This window comes from Onychomys torridus, chromosome 12, assembly GCF_903995425.1.
Source record: "Onychomys torridus chromosome 12, mOncTor1.1, whole genome shotgun sequence".
Lineage (NCBI taxonomy): Eukaryota > Metazoa > Chordata > Mammalia > Rodentia > Cricetidae > Onychomys > Onychomys torridus.
The window spans coordinates 66,970,809-66,985,009 of NC_050454.1; the positions used below are offsets into that span (position 1 = coordinate 66,970,809).

At 44.5% G+C, this 14,201-nt stretch overlaps 1 protein-coding gene across 9 annotated transcripts in view; it reads right to left on the bottom strand.

Annotated features, from left to right (window-relative positions):
* Tiam1 (TIAM Rac1 associated GEF 1) overlaps window positions 1-14,201 on the bottom strand; it is a 374,882-nt gene that overhangs the window by 129,618 nt on the left and 231,063 nt on the right. For all 9 annotated transcript variants that reach the window (XM_036203278.1, XM_036203274.1, XM_036203273.1 and 6 more), the window contains one exon: window positions 6,221-6,392. The gene's annotated coding sequence lies outside the window, so the exon portion shown is untranslated. The remainder of the gene's footprint in view (window positions 1-6,220; window positions 6,393-14,201) is intronic.

The following is a 14,201-nucleotide window of genomic DNA, read 5'->3' on the forward strand; positions in this document are numbered from 1 at the left end:
TCACCACGCAACCCCAAGTAAGGGGAAAGTCTTCAGGCAAGGAGGGTAGACAGAAATGCATGGAAATAATGAGTAAAAGTACAGAAATCTAGATAGAAGTAGGTGCAGACCACCACCCCAAGGTTCAGCATCCCTAAGCATGTCAAAATGATGGATGTCCCCAAGCAGAAGACGACACACTTTCCCCACACAACAGGCTATAGTCAAAACACAGATACCTTAAAAAGAGAGCGTAAAGTCAGCTTCAGGCTGTGTGTGAGAGATGTATATGAAATATAAATGAAACACACATTTACACTTAGGTCCCACCCCACAATATCCCAGATATCCTAAGATCTCAAATCAGTAATACTTCCTGTCCCAAGAATTTTGGCTAAGAGAGATTGAGACCTGAGGCAGACCTCGAGCTGGGAAATTTTACTAGCCTTGAGTTCAACCATGTTTCATTGTCGGGGCCCAGGCAGCTGTGATATCCCGGGGAGAGTGGAGGCAGGCACATAATTTAGTGTACGACCAGCTTTCACTATGTCCGTTGTAGCTGTATTCAGCCTTCCTGGGCTTGTCTGAAGGCCACTCCCTCACACGCTTCCTTCTGCCTGGAGCCCCCCGACTGCTGTCTGTCTCAACGACTCACTGACACCTGAAGCCACCATGGTGCTGTCAGGAAAGCCTTCCCCGGCCTTTCAATTTGGAATATCAACCTCTCCTGCAGAACTCGTACCCTCTTACTTATTCCCCTTAAGGTTTATCATAATACAGTTCACATAACATGGTGTACAATATAGCTTATTTGATTATCTTAATTCTGTCCTTTCCCACAAAAACCGAGTGTCAGAAAAACTGAACATTTTTCTTATTTTGTTTCCTCCTGTACTGTCTGAACCCAGAACAGAGCCTGACAAAGACTGGGCACTCCATAAAAAAGAAAACAAACAAATAAGTAAATACTGAGTAACAAAATAGTCTTAATCTAGATGCTGACAACTCATACAATAAAAGACAGACATGGAGGCTGGAGAGATGGCTCAGTGTTTAACAGCACTTGCTGTCCTTACAGAGGACCAGGGTTCGATTCCAAGACCCCCACATGCCGTCTCACAATCATCTGTAACTCCAGAAGGTGGTGCTGCCCCCTTCTGGCCTCCATGGACACTGCATGCACGTGGTACACAAAGCCAAACACCCATATACAGAAAATTAAAAATTAAGACAATCAGGACCACCAGGGTCCACACTGCCCTTGTCTGTGAACTGTAATGCTCCATCATGCTCCCCACTCTTGCCTCTATCCAGGGAATCCTGCCTGCACCTCCTGTCTGCCTCCGTGGCTTGGCTGTCTGAAAGACAGGGGCTTAGCAACAGGCTAGGCTGAGTAGACTTCTCTGCCTGTAGTCACGCTCACAGGGCAGAACTATTCAGGTCCAAGAAGACTCAGGTAAACGGAGGGGGAAGACAGCAGCATGACCGGCAGAGGTGACATTTCTAAGTGGTTAAGTGTGAGCTCAGAAGGTTCAGAGACCCCAGGGGTGCTCTGGGGGCTGAGGGTCAAGGGCAGAAGAGGCAGAGCTTCTTTCTGCATTCTTGTGAACAGCACGATCTCTTAGCTAAACGGAAGACACCAGCTTCCCGGTGAGTAATTATACTAAATGGGCCTTTGTGCTCCATCAAATTAGATACCCAAGGAAAGAGTTAGGAGTTATCTTTAGGAAGGTTATCCAAATGCACAAACTTTTATTAAGGTGTTCCACATGCACACCTGGAAGGAAGGATTGCTTCTGTAGGATTCCTTAGCTTACTAAATCTATTTGAAAAAAAAAAAAAAAGATACAGATACTGTATCCCATATTATCACTGGGACACACAGTGATAGGGATATCCAAAGGAAGGACACACACACACACACACACACACACACACACACACACACACACACACACAGAGAGAGAGAGAGAGAGAGAGAGAGAGAGCCAAATCCCTGCTATCTTATCATACTCGTGTAGCCAAGAGAGAAATAGGGAACCAACATACACTTTTAGTAAAATTTCCCATGACTCTGTAATTATTTTGAAATAAAAAAAATTTGAAGTAAATAAATTGAGCTTTAACTGAATGGATTAGTCTGGTTAAAAAATTAAATATAAAAATAAGGAACTGTTGTGAAGAAATACATTTAGAATCCTCCCAACCCTTTCTTTTTACCCCTCCCCCCAAAAAAAAAACACCTAGAACATTCTACTACATCCCCAATAAATTAAAAAACAAACAAACAAACACCTAGTAGGCATCAGCTGGGAAAATGCTGCTAGGAAATGCAGAGACAAAGTTCCAAAGTAAGGTTAAATGAAAGAGGGAGGGGGTGATTATCTGTGGGTAGAGCTTTTGTTTTACTAAGTAGTGAACAAAAATGAATCGTTAATATCTGCCATCAGTAAGGAGCAAAGCACCACCTCAGGCCATTAATCACCACTAAAATCTCCAAACCCAAAAGAAACAGAAGCAAACTGACTGAGGAAGAGCCCAGACTGGAAGAAGCCACTCAAGAGAGCAGCGATTCCTCCCTTGTTTTTATTGATCCAGCTTCTCTCCCAGGCTGGCACCAAGGCTAAGCAGCCAATACAACTGTGAAGAGGCAACAAAACCAGTAGACAGATCCTGTGCTCCTGAGCAGAAGCAGGAATGGTCCCTGGAAGCCAGAGAGTGAGCAGGGACCTCAGAAAGGGAAGGGTTGGAGACAAGTCTCCCCTAATATGTACAAAGCCGTACATGTCTTGGATGTGCATGCCTGACTCAAAACATCACAGTAAAGACTTAGGGCTGAGCAGCCCAAGTCTCAGACTGACCCCTGTGGTCCCAAATGTAGCCCAAGCCCAAAGTAAAGGCATTGGACACTAACTAGGCTGATGTGGAAGCCTGCAGCAACCAAGGGCCTTTGATCTAAACCCTAAATCCAGCCAGCGACTCTTAGGTTCCCTGCTAGAGTAACAGTCACCACGAAATCCATGCCCATCGGGTGGTTTTCAGGAAGACCCAGAACCTCACAGCATGATGCTCAAATCTCCTTGTAGCATTCCAAAGAACTAGGAAAATGTAACCAGCTTCCGGGGGTAAAATCCATCAACAGATGCCAAATGTCCAGTGGCCCGGGCAGTGGGATAATGACCCAAGGGACTTGAAACTAGCTATTATAGCTACCTCCTCAAGTAAAGATAAACATGCAACTGCCAGGCCAGGTGTGATGACACAAGCCTTTAATCTCTGCACTTGGGAGGCAGAGGCAGGCAGACTGCCAACTTTGAGACCAGCCTGGTCTATAGAGCAAGTTCAAGGACAGCCAGGGATACACAGAGAAACCCTCTCTGGAAAAAGAAGGAGGGAGGGAGGGAGGGAGGGAGGGAGACAGAGAGACAGAGACAGAGACAGAGACAGAGACAGAGAACACACAACTGCTTGCTGTATGAGGTCATCATGAACAACAATGACTTGCTCAGAAAAACAGAACACATTTTTAAAGTTATTGATTTTTAATTTATTTTCTGTTCCTGAGTGTTTTACCTGCAGAGGTCAGAAGAGGGCATCTGATCCTCTGCAATTGGAGTCACAGGCTCACAGACAGTTGTCAGCCACCATGTTGGTGCTGGGGATTGAACCTGGGTCCTCTGGAAGAGCAGATGTGCTCTTAACCCCTGGGACCATCAGCCCCCAGAACACATTTTTTAAAAAGGTATTATATAAAACTTGAGGTCACACACACACAAAAGTCTGCTTACCCCAGCCGCCTTTTCTTCAAGTTGTTTGGAAACACATTAGCCCTCTGAAAAACATAACCTCCTACAGAGAATTTAAGCTTGGGAAAATCTAAGCTATCATTAATATTGGAGGAAGTGGCGAGCCTTGTATGATCTAAAATTCATTGTAAAATTATATTACATTTTTAGATCACTGTTTCTTCTCAGAACTATAAGAAATAACATTCTAGTTTGGTCAAAGTCCTGGGCAGAGAGAGCAAAAAAACTAGTCCAGTAAGTGCAGGTGATGGGAAAAGAGAGGAGGAGGATACAGGAGAGTATGCAAATAACCACATCCCTTGAGCTTGAAGGAGATTATAATAATATTTTTATGACCTATGATGGCTCGCTCCCTATTGACACCAGGGCTTTCTGTGGCAGACAGTAGGATGTTCCGTCCCAGTGAATAAAACCCAGACAGTAGATTGGCTGGGCCTAGGAGGCCCTAGCTGGGGGTCAACAACCAAAGCCACAATCCCACCATTAATACTAAATGTCTCTGGAACAAGACTCCTCTTACCCACAGATGAAAACTTCTATTAGAGATGACATCTAAGCCACACTCCAGAGAAAGGAAAATTTCCTCAGAACTACTAGAAAGTAATATTTCCCTCTCACATGCAGGGAAGTGTGTGAAGGAGCTCCTGGACAGAGCGCTCACAGAGCACATCAATTTTCAACACAGCTGGTTGCTTTTCTGTAGAGAGAGGTGGGACTGAATCCAGGGTCGTGCACAAGGTTAAGCAAGTGCTCTACTGCTGGGCTAACCACCAAATTCACTTCGTTAAAAGATTTATTATATTGTTATTTGTGTGTGTGTGTGTGTGTGTGTGAGAGAGAGAGAGAGAGAGAGTGAGAGAGAGAGAGAGAGAGAGACAGAGAGAGACAGAGAGAGAGACAGAGAGCGCACACGAGCATGAAGGTACCAGCAGAGACTAAAGGAGGTCCCCAGATGCCCTAGAGCTGGAGTGACAGGTTAAGTCACTTAACATGGATGCCAGAAACCAAAACTCTGGGGCTCTAGAAGAGCAGCAAGGGCTGCTAAGAGCTGAGTCACTTCTCTAGCCGCTTTTAAAGCCCCTTTTTTAAAGGAAAGACAAATAAATAAAACATTAAGAAGTCAATGATTTTTTTTTTTCAACTTAAAAGAGTAAAGATGTCATACTACACAGACAGCTACAACAAAATGTAAACTCTGAACAGATGGCTTGGGAAAGTATCTGAGATAAGGAAAATTCTACCTAGCTTGGATCTATGTCTACCTCTCTATTTCTGATTCATGGCACACTGACCTCATCAAATTGTATCTGGGGCCAGGTTATTTATTTCCACACAGTCCTTCCGTTGAGTGTATCTTCCTGTGGTGGTAGCCACCATCCACTTGTCTGGGCATTATGCACCTTCTCTTTACAGAAATCTCAGTCCTGATCATCAATAAGATAGCCTCAAAGCAAGAGCCCTTCAAAATCTATACAGCATGAGATTGCAAGGTCTATAATTTCCATCCGATGAATCCCACTTGTATCACCAAAGTCAAAAGTTAAACCAGGCTTCACTTCTGTGGATGAAGGCAGTGTGAACCCCAACCAGAAGCTAGCTAACAATGGCTGTGAGTTATAATTATTAGTATCACTTTCCACTCCCCCGAGGTATCTAAAATTTTATTAAAATAAATTCGGCGATTACCCTGCCGTGACTGGAAAACAGACCTCCGAGGCCGAAGTGGAAAGGATGAGATGTATTTATTTCAAAGTTAAATTTGAAGTGAAAATCACAAGACAACAGATTGCAAATTTAAAATTAGACTCTGGTGGGAGGTCTTGGTTTCGAGCCTGTTTTCTCCCTGCTGGATGCTGTGCCTGAAGACGGAGGGAAAAGCTAAGATTAAATTGAGACGGAGCCCTGAAAGTTTTTGCTAATTCGTTACAACGCAGGAACAGAGTTTTTGCCAAGTCACACACAAATACCCCGAACCCAAGAGACTAAACGGGTTTTACAGACAATAAGCAATCATCTTTGACTTAGAAGATTATTATTTTGACTGTATTTATCTTTGCTCTTTAAAGACAACCCAAGAGAAATACACCATTGTTTCGGAACCAGGTCTGCTGTCTTCCTTTTTTTTTTTTCACAAACATAATCCAACATAAAGCTGGTGAAACTCAGAGATAAAAGACCCCGAGGGCAATTCACAGGAAAGGAAAAGGCTTCATAGGTGCCTACTTGATCTTCCCATTTCGTTTTGGGTTAACGCTAATGCTTTCAATTGTTAGATGGGAGCAGCTCTAATCCAGAGAAGTGACTCCGAATTCCTTTCCCACCATGTATATACAGCATAGTCAGTTCGATGACTGTAGTCTAGTGTATCCATCCCACCATCTTTGAAGCATTTCTACCCAGTCACACAGAGGCTTAAATGACATGTACAAACCTACCTTAAAAGGCAACAGTGGTGCCCAGCCCAACTGGCCCCAAGAGCGCTGTGGCATTTAGATACTGAGGCTGGTAATGATGTCAGTGGCTGGAGTTGGGGCGTGTGTCAGCACCTGCCTGCCCCACAGGGTGCCATCAGGGTCTCACCTGAGTCTGGGAGAATGAGCCAAAAACCTGGAGGAGATAGGAAACCAGAAAGGCAATGGTCAGGCAGAGGAAAGAGCATAAGCATTGATTCTCTAATAGTGACTTTATGTGAAATATGATGCCATTGAATAAAGTTAGCTACAGGTATATGAGGACAGGCTCAGTCCAATACACACAAATGCCAGCGTATTCGCACTGATGGCCACGGAGAGCCCGGCAAACTCTCCTTTTAACCTGTCTGTGGATTCAGCTATTGGCTGACAGCAGCAGGTTCCTGCGGGAGACTGTTCATTGCCCTCTCTTAATTGTCCATGGGTCTGAACAGGCAGGCAAGGGAGCAAGGGAGCCTCAGTCTTCTCACAGAGGCACTTCGCTGATAAAGAGATTTGAAGAAAATGATGGAGGGGGGCCCACAACCTAGTTCCACAAACTTTCCTGCCCTCGGTGTGTTTCCTTCAAACATCACACTCTGAGAAAGCTCATGGGAGAATACAGAGGAAAGTATTTAGGTAAAACGTATAAAGTTATTGAGCAAAATAATTAACAATAATAACAATAACAAGAATACATCAACAAGGACGGCTCCAACAAACACAGTGCCAACGGGTCCCTCCTTTCTCACACTTGAAGCTAATTTTCTGAGACGAAACTGCAAATACTAAAGCTAGCAAAAAGGCCTGGAGGGTATCTCTGAGGGTATGCTTCATTTGACCGCTCTCTAACTAGACATTCCTCTGTGGGCCACTGGCCGCCACCCGCTGCCAGGGGGAGCCTGAGACGGCAGACACTGGGGCAGGAACACCGGGGAAAGGAGCCCGCAAAGGGAGTAAGTAAGTAATATATACGTCCACACACACTAGAACAGTGAGTTTGGTTTCTCCTTTATCTTGGAAAACGCGCTGTTTAGCCATGAAGCCCCGTGACTCACACTGGCAGGGGAAGGAACAGACGTTCTAGCCATACCCCGTTATTAACCCACAATGTGTGCCCTTTCCACGACTGCCCCCACTCCCATCCTGTTCATCCCCTCTTCCTAGGCACCCCCCCCCCCCGACTTCTACTGCTCTCTGCAAATTTCCCAAATTTCAAAGCCGTTCCTGAACTGCTTAGGAACTGGCAGATATTAATAAGCAACAACCCATTTATATTGAAATGGACTCATTACCGTACCAGCTGCCAATAATTTGCGAGGCTGGATCCTGGCTGGCAGAGCTGCCTGCAGGCTGCGGGCCTTCCACCTGCACCATGGAGGCTGATAACGCAGTTTTCAGCCTTAAAAACAAATTATCCTATCTACCAGAATCACAATGTTTTCTATCTATATTCTTCTAGACCCGAACAAAAGAACTGGTTGGAAGGATAAAAGTATAGAACGCTATTCAAAGGGGAAACAACACCAAGTCTGTTTGGTATATTTTTTTCCTCCTGGTTTGGGGAGGGGAAAAAAATGTATCCATAACCTTGTCTGTGGGATGAAACATGAGGTAGCCAAGGAAGAAGGCACATTTGTTCTTTTGTAATCAGCAGATATACTAGGGTACAACATGCCAACAAGCATTCATTGTGGCTGTAGTGAGCAGACACCACGATGACCTTGTGAACGTGTGCCAGGGTGCCTTGAGAAACATCGGTGTCCTGGGTTTTCTTCAAGACTCACAAAGAGTTCTAGATAATCAGAAGGCAACTATGCACCAAGCTCAGGGATAGGAGTTTGAGCCTGGGGAAACGCTGTATGCATTTGTCGCAACTTGGCTTTGGGAGTTGAAAATTCACTTGCAGAATGATTAGGGACAGACTGTTAATCCGCCATCTAAAACCGGGGACAATAAAAGTTCCTAACTCTTGTGTTGTTATGAGCGCTAAATGAGAGCATCTATGTTACATCATCCACTGTCCACCTAGCCAGTGATCAGTTCTGTTAAACAGAACTATGCTTGCCACTACTTTTTAATGTCTGTAGACTGTAAGAAGCACACTGTGGGATGGGCTGGTGTAAAAGGGGCTAGCATGTCACCAGATTCACTGAAACCAAATTTTACAAGGGATAGGGATCTGTCCCTGGTCTATGAGCAGGCTTCTGGAAGCCGGGTGCCTGTGGTGTGATGCCTTGCTCAGACTTGGTGCAGTGGGAAGGGGCTTGGACCTGCCTAGGCTCAGTGTGCCAGGCTCTGCTGACTCTGATTTGGGGGACGTAGGGATGCAGGGTGGCTTGGAAGAGAGGAGGGAAGAGGTGGGATCTGTGGATGGTATGTGAAGTGAGTAGAAAATTTCTTAATAAAGAAAAATGAAAAAAATTAATTAAAAAAAGCCAAGTTAAACAACAAGTAGAATGAAGCCCATCCCTCACATTTGTTCTGGAACAATCTGGGGACCAGATTAACCCAGCTAGGGCATTCTCAGCTTGCCCAAGCTCCGGTGCACACACAAGACAGGCTGACAAGGGCCAGCAGCTCCAGCCGACTTTCTTATGGGGTTTCCAATCTCACTGTGACTCACCCTCATAGACACTTTCCCTGCCGGGCACCAAATGAGCAATTTGCAGAGGGGAGTGTGTACGGGGTGGGAGGAAAGATGCACAGGGCTGAATCCAACTGCCCCAATCCCATGGAATGAGGAAAACAGAGCTGACATCTCAGAAGGTCTCTGGTGTTTCCTCTAGACGCTGCACTGCGCTGGGGCTGGGTGGGGGGAGATTGTTTGGTTTTGTGTTGCTTTGCAAGTTCTAAGAGCCTATGTGGACAAATTAGAGTACTGTACTTGTATTCAAAGTACCTAGCTTCAATGACAAGACTCGGTCACTAAATTCTACCAAGTGTGTTAATTCTTCCTTTGCACCTTTTTCATGACCCCCAAACATCTGTAACTAGTCAACTGTTGAGAACCAGAAGGTTTTCTTTCTATCAAAATCTAAAAGCGGGGAGAGGGGTAAGGCAGGGTCAAAATTCTGAACATTTCTCTCATATACAATAAATGCCAAGAAAATTTAGGTTTTAGTGTTCATATTAGCTCCCAAATCAGAATGCACTGGGTGGATGGATTGGACAGACAGGATGGATAGATCAATCAGTTCATCTAGGGCGCTAGAGCTTGCTTAGTGATTTAAAAATCAAGAGTAAAGAAAATTCATCAGTTTTTTTCACTTATTTTTTACATTGTTATTAAAGACTTGGACTGACTTCCATCCAGAAATAATTTAAAATGAAGGGGCCTATAAGGTGGCCCAGCAAGTAAAGGCTCCTGCCACCAAGCTGGAAGATCTGAGTTTGATGACAGGGGATGTCACTGCAGGAGGAGAAAACCACTTCCCACAGGTTGTCCTGTGACTTCTACACATGTGCCATGATGAGCTCAACTCTGTGTGTGTGTGTGTGTGTGTGTGTGTGTGTGTGTGTCCATCTCTCTGTGCACATACTCCCACACACACAAATAAAATCAAATTGAAAATAATAACAATGAAGATGATCATTACTGGAAAAAGAAACAAAGTGGAGGCGAGGGTGTGACAGTGTACATCCACTGAGCTACACATCCAGCTTAATTTCACAGGAACCCTGGTTACAGCCACTACAGGAACTCCATCCTTCCTCATGTATATATATATATATATATAGTCTGTAACAAATGTATATACATATATAGTCTGTCAACTGCTGATTGGGGAAATAAATATAAGCCTTACATTCTGAAAGAGCAGTTTGGGATAGATACAACAGAACACTGGAGTACGTACTGGCTGCCATTTCCTGGGAGGCTCTCCCTGGACAATGTTTGCCATCTAAAGTGCTGGACGAGGACTGAGGTTACATCATGTTTGTAAGAGCTGAGGCTACAGTGAGGAGTCACACACAAGGATGGATGCCCACTTGTTTCTCAGGTGAACCATATAACCACCGAGAGCTCTGGGGTTGGATCAAAAGTCTTAGCACAAAATCAATTATCTCTCATTCAGATGAATGAGCATGATACGGATCCCAATTCTTATTCCATAAAACAGGAATGAAATGATTTTGAGCTCAGCCAGTTTTTTAAGGCAAGGATCAACAGATCCTTCAACCAGCCAAATGAAAATCCCCACATGTTTCTATGTCCACCCCATAGGCCTAGTTCTGAGCAATGCAGGTTCCTAATACAGCTAAATGCACCCCCAAGGTAATGAAGCAAGAGGTAGACTCACAGAATCACCACTTGTTGGGGTGCAGGCTACAAGTTGGGAACCATCTACTTAAAAAATAATTCTAGAGCAGTGAATCTCTGGTAATACTTAACAAACAGGTTCCGCTGGGACAGACATGACCATACTCACGAGTAAAGAAAGCCTATTTCAAACTGAAGTCATCTGTCCTACCCTTACCTAGGAGGAGCTACCACTTATGGAAAGCATACTCTCTGGCTTGCACTTGTGTTGATGGCTTTGGGCCAAAATACTCTTGATTCTAAGTTTCCTGAACATCACCAGGCTTATCATCTTGCAGCCACACTCAGATGCCTCCAGCTGGGGACCGCCAAGGCAGTGACACCATCACCACTGCAAAGCTTCCTACCGGTGTCATTTGAGGGAACTTGGAAACCACCAGTCCTATGGGGGATCTGCTCCACAGCTGGCGAGCTGAGCTCCCAAAGAGCCCCACAGCCTGCTGCTAAGATTGGCTCTGATGAGGCCCAGCTTGCTAAAGTGAACCTTTTCGGGACACAGTATGTCAGTGACATGAATTTTCAAAAAAAAAAAAAAAAAAAAGTTTGTTTGTTTGTTTTTTTTCTACACACTCCAAGCATCATTATCTCTGTCGTTTGTAAAAGCTGGAAAGCAACTGCCCACTTGAGGATCTCACACAGCATCCGAACACAATGGTCTTTTGAGGCCAGAGCACAGCTTTGGGCTCTTCATCCTGACATTGTTCTCTCCAAGTTACAGTGTCGTCAAGGAGCACGCCCATGATATTGTGTGAGAAAATGAAATCTTTCATTCCCACCTCCCTAAAAGAATGGAAAAGAAGCGAACTGTAATTAACATCTGATACGGCAACCTTGTCTGTCACTGTCTCACTGCCGTGAGGCTTAACTGCCAGGGTGTTCCCAGTGACAGGAAAGGGCTGCCTCAGAGCCCGTGAGAACAAAGTAGGAGAGGACGGGATTCAGGTAGAAGCGCTTTCAAACCTCCTCAAAAACATAACAGTTTAATCCTTACAACCGCATGCCAGAATAAGGCTTGTATCATCATCTCAGTTCAGGAGAGCTTGCAAAACACACCACTTTGCTCAACAACTAATTTTCCAGAATCAAGCCACTCAAATCTCTTCCCTCGAACAGATCTGCATCTTGTTCACATGGAAACTAAAGCTTTCACCATGCACAAGAAGAGCCAGCTGCCTGGGACACGTGGCAGGGTTGGTGGTCGGTGAGATCTCCTCATTCACCGTCAAGAACTGACGATCCAGAGTGGAGATGTGGTTTAAATCCCCTGGTTTTCCAAACCTAATGATCATCCTTGAGCCAGCAGAGGGACAGGAAGGGGTCTCTCCCAAAGCACACGGTTCAGGTCACCCTGGAAGAAAGGCGCCCGTAGCAAGAGGGACAAGGACACAGGACCTTGAAGGCCTTCTTTGTTTCAAAGTGGCCCAAAACATGAAAGCGCCTAGTCCCTGGATATTCCTGTACAGCCTAAGGTAGGGAAGGTGTCTTCCAACCCAACCAGCATACAGAAAATGAGGTCACTGTCCACAGTTTAATTCTCCAAAGTTCTCCATAAGCCAAACTCCCTGCCCAGAGCTGCCATTCACATGGAATCTGGGTGAGGCCACAAGCCCAGGAGGCCAATATGGCCGCCATGCCTCTGAGCAAGAAGGGTTAGGACCTCTGTGACACAGAGATGATGGATAATTGTCACTGGCCCTCAGGAAAGATCACTGGGGGGGGGGGGGTGCTGATGAATCGTTTCATTGACCCCAAAAGGGCCATCCAGAGAGATTCCTCGCCCTTCTCCAGGGCTGCTTTCTCCTTGGTTCTGTTCCAGATGCTATTGGCTGGAAGTCCTAGAAGAAGGCTGAGCTGTTGCGTACTCCGGGTAGAGGGAGGCCATGCCGCCGGCAATGCAGAGAAAGGGAGAGACTCTAGAAACATTAGGTCTGTATATGAGTATTTCATTAACATTTCAATGTGTCACTGATAACCAAAGAGTGTTGATAAGTGTGATCATGGGAAGCCACAGCTGTCCACCATTTCAGTGTGACAAAGTCACACACTTTGAAATTAAGTTGAATAACTTTCTTAACTGTTTTCAAATAGTCCCTCCTAAGGATTTTCAAAGTGCAGAAGAATTCTTTCCCCATGAGTCTTTTTTGTTTTGTTTTGGTTTTTTTTTTAGCTCCACCCGCCTCTTGAGTGCTGGAACCAACACACCTGGTTCAATCTTGATCTTCTAGAAGAGAGGATCCAAGACTCGGATCCAAGGCTAGGATGTATGATAAGACAGAGCAACACAATGGTGTAGAAAGAGACTCAAGTCCAGAGTCCCTTTCTGGACCCCCAGTCCAAAACACTCCTTGACTCATACACCTTTCAAAATGACCTCAGTACTTCATTTGAAAATCACTCCAGGTTGTTTGGCAACTACACAATTGAGCCTTCAGACTTTAGCAGATGAAACACAATTATTTCACCGATTCTAAGAACTCACTAGCCGGGCAGTGGTGGCGCACGCCTTTAATCCCAGCACTCAGGAGGCAGAGCCAGGCGGATCTCTGTGAGTTCGAGGCTAGCCTGGTCTACAGACTGAGATCCAGGACAGGCACCAAAACTACACAGAGAAACCCTGTCTCTAAAAACCAAAATGAATGAATGAATGAATGAATGACTAACTCAATGTTTCCACTTTAGGAGCTCTGAAATTGAATGCATCTTATAATTACAATGGTGTATTTGGCTTTAATCAGCAGACCCTTTTTCCCTTCCCAGTGGGACATCAAATAATGGTGCACCTTACAAAAGATAACATCACCTGACCAGAGAGCTTAAAAACAGATTTGATAATAGTTATGCTTGGACTGTCTAAAACCCGCCAATTTTTTGGCTCGAGTAGAAAATCAGGTGAAACCTATACTATTCAGTTCAGTTCAGCCAAAGTTTATGGAACAGGTAATGTATGTCTGAGGTGAGGAGTGAGACCATTTTCCCATGGTGCCTATGAGAGAAGGGTGACCCCTCCCTCACACTGTAATGACCACTTTGACATTATTAATAACAAATCATGGGGAAAAACTGATCAATTCTGCAAGAAGCAGCTGTGGAACCTGATCTTTAGGGGGGCAGCAACAGAGGATGGGAGAAATGGCCAATGATGGGATCTAATTGAATAAAAGAGAAAGGATGAAACAATTTCTTTTTTGCTAAGAACTAAGACAGACCACTTACTGTTATTATACTGTAAACAAAAACTCAGTGAAAACTGGTATTTGGTCTACTTTTTTTTAATGCTTTTTTTTTAGGGGGGGGGAGGAAAAAAATCAAAATTATCCCCTTCTGTGTATTAGTCAGTTTGTGCTGCTTTAACAAAACACCTTTGGCTGGATAATTTATAGACAATATATCTAAAACAATATAGATATATTCCTCATAGTTCTGGAGACTACAAAATCTCAACAAGGGGCCAGCAGATCTGGTGTCTACTGAAAGCATCTCACTAGGCAAAGGTAAGCAAAGGTCTGTAGTAGTCTCTTGCCAGACCTCTTTTTTCTTTTTTCTTTTTTCTTTTTTTTTTAAGATTTATTTTTATTTCACATGCACGAGCAACTTGTATATATATCTGTGAAGCATGCTCATGCCTAGCAGCCATGGAGGCCA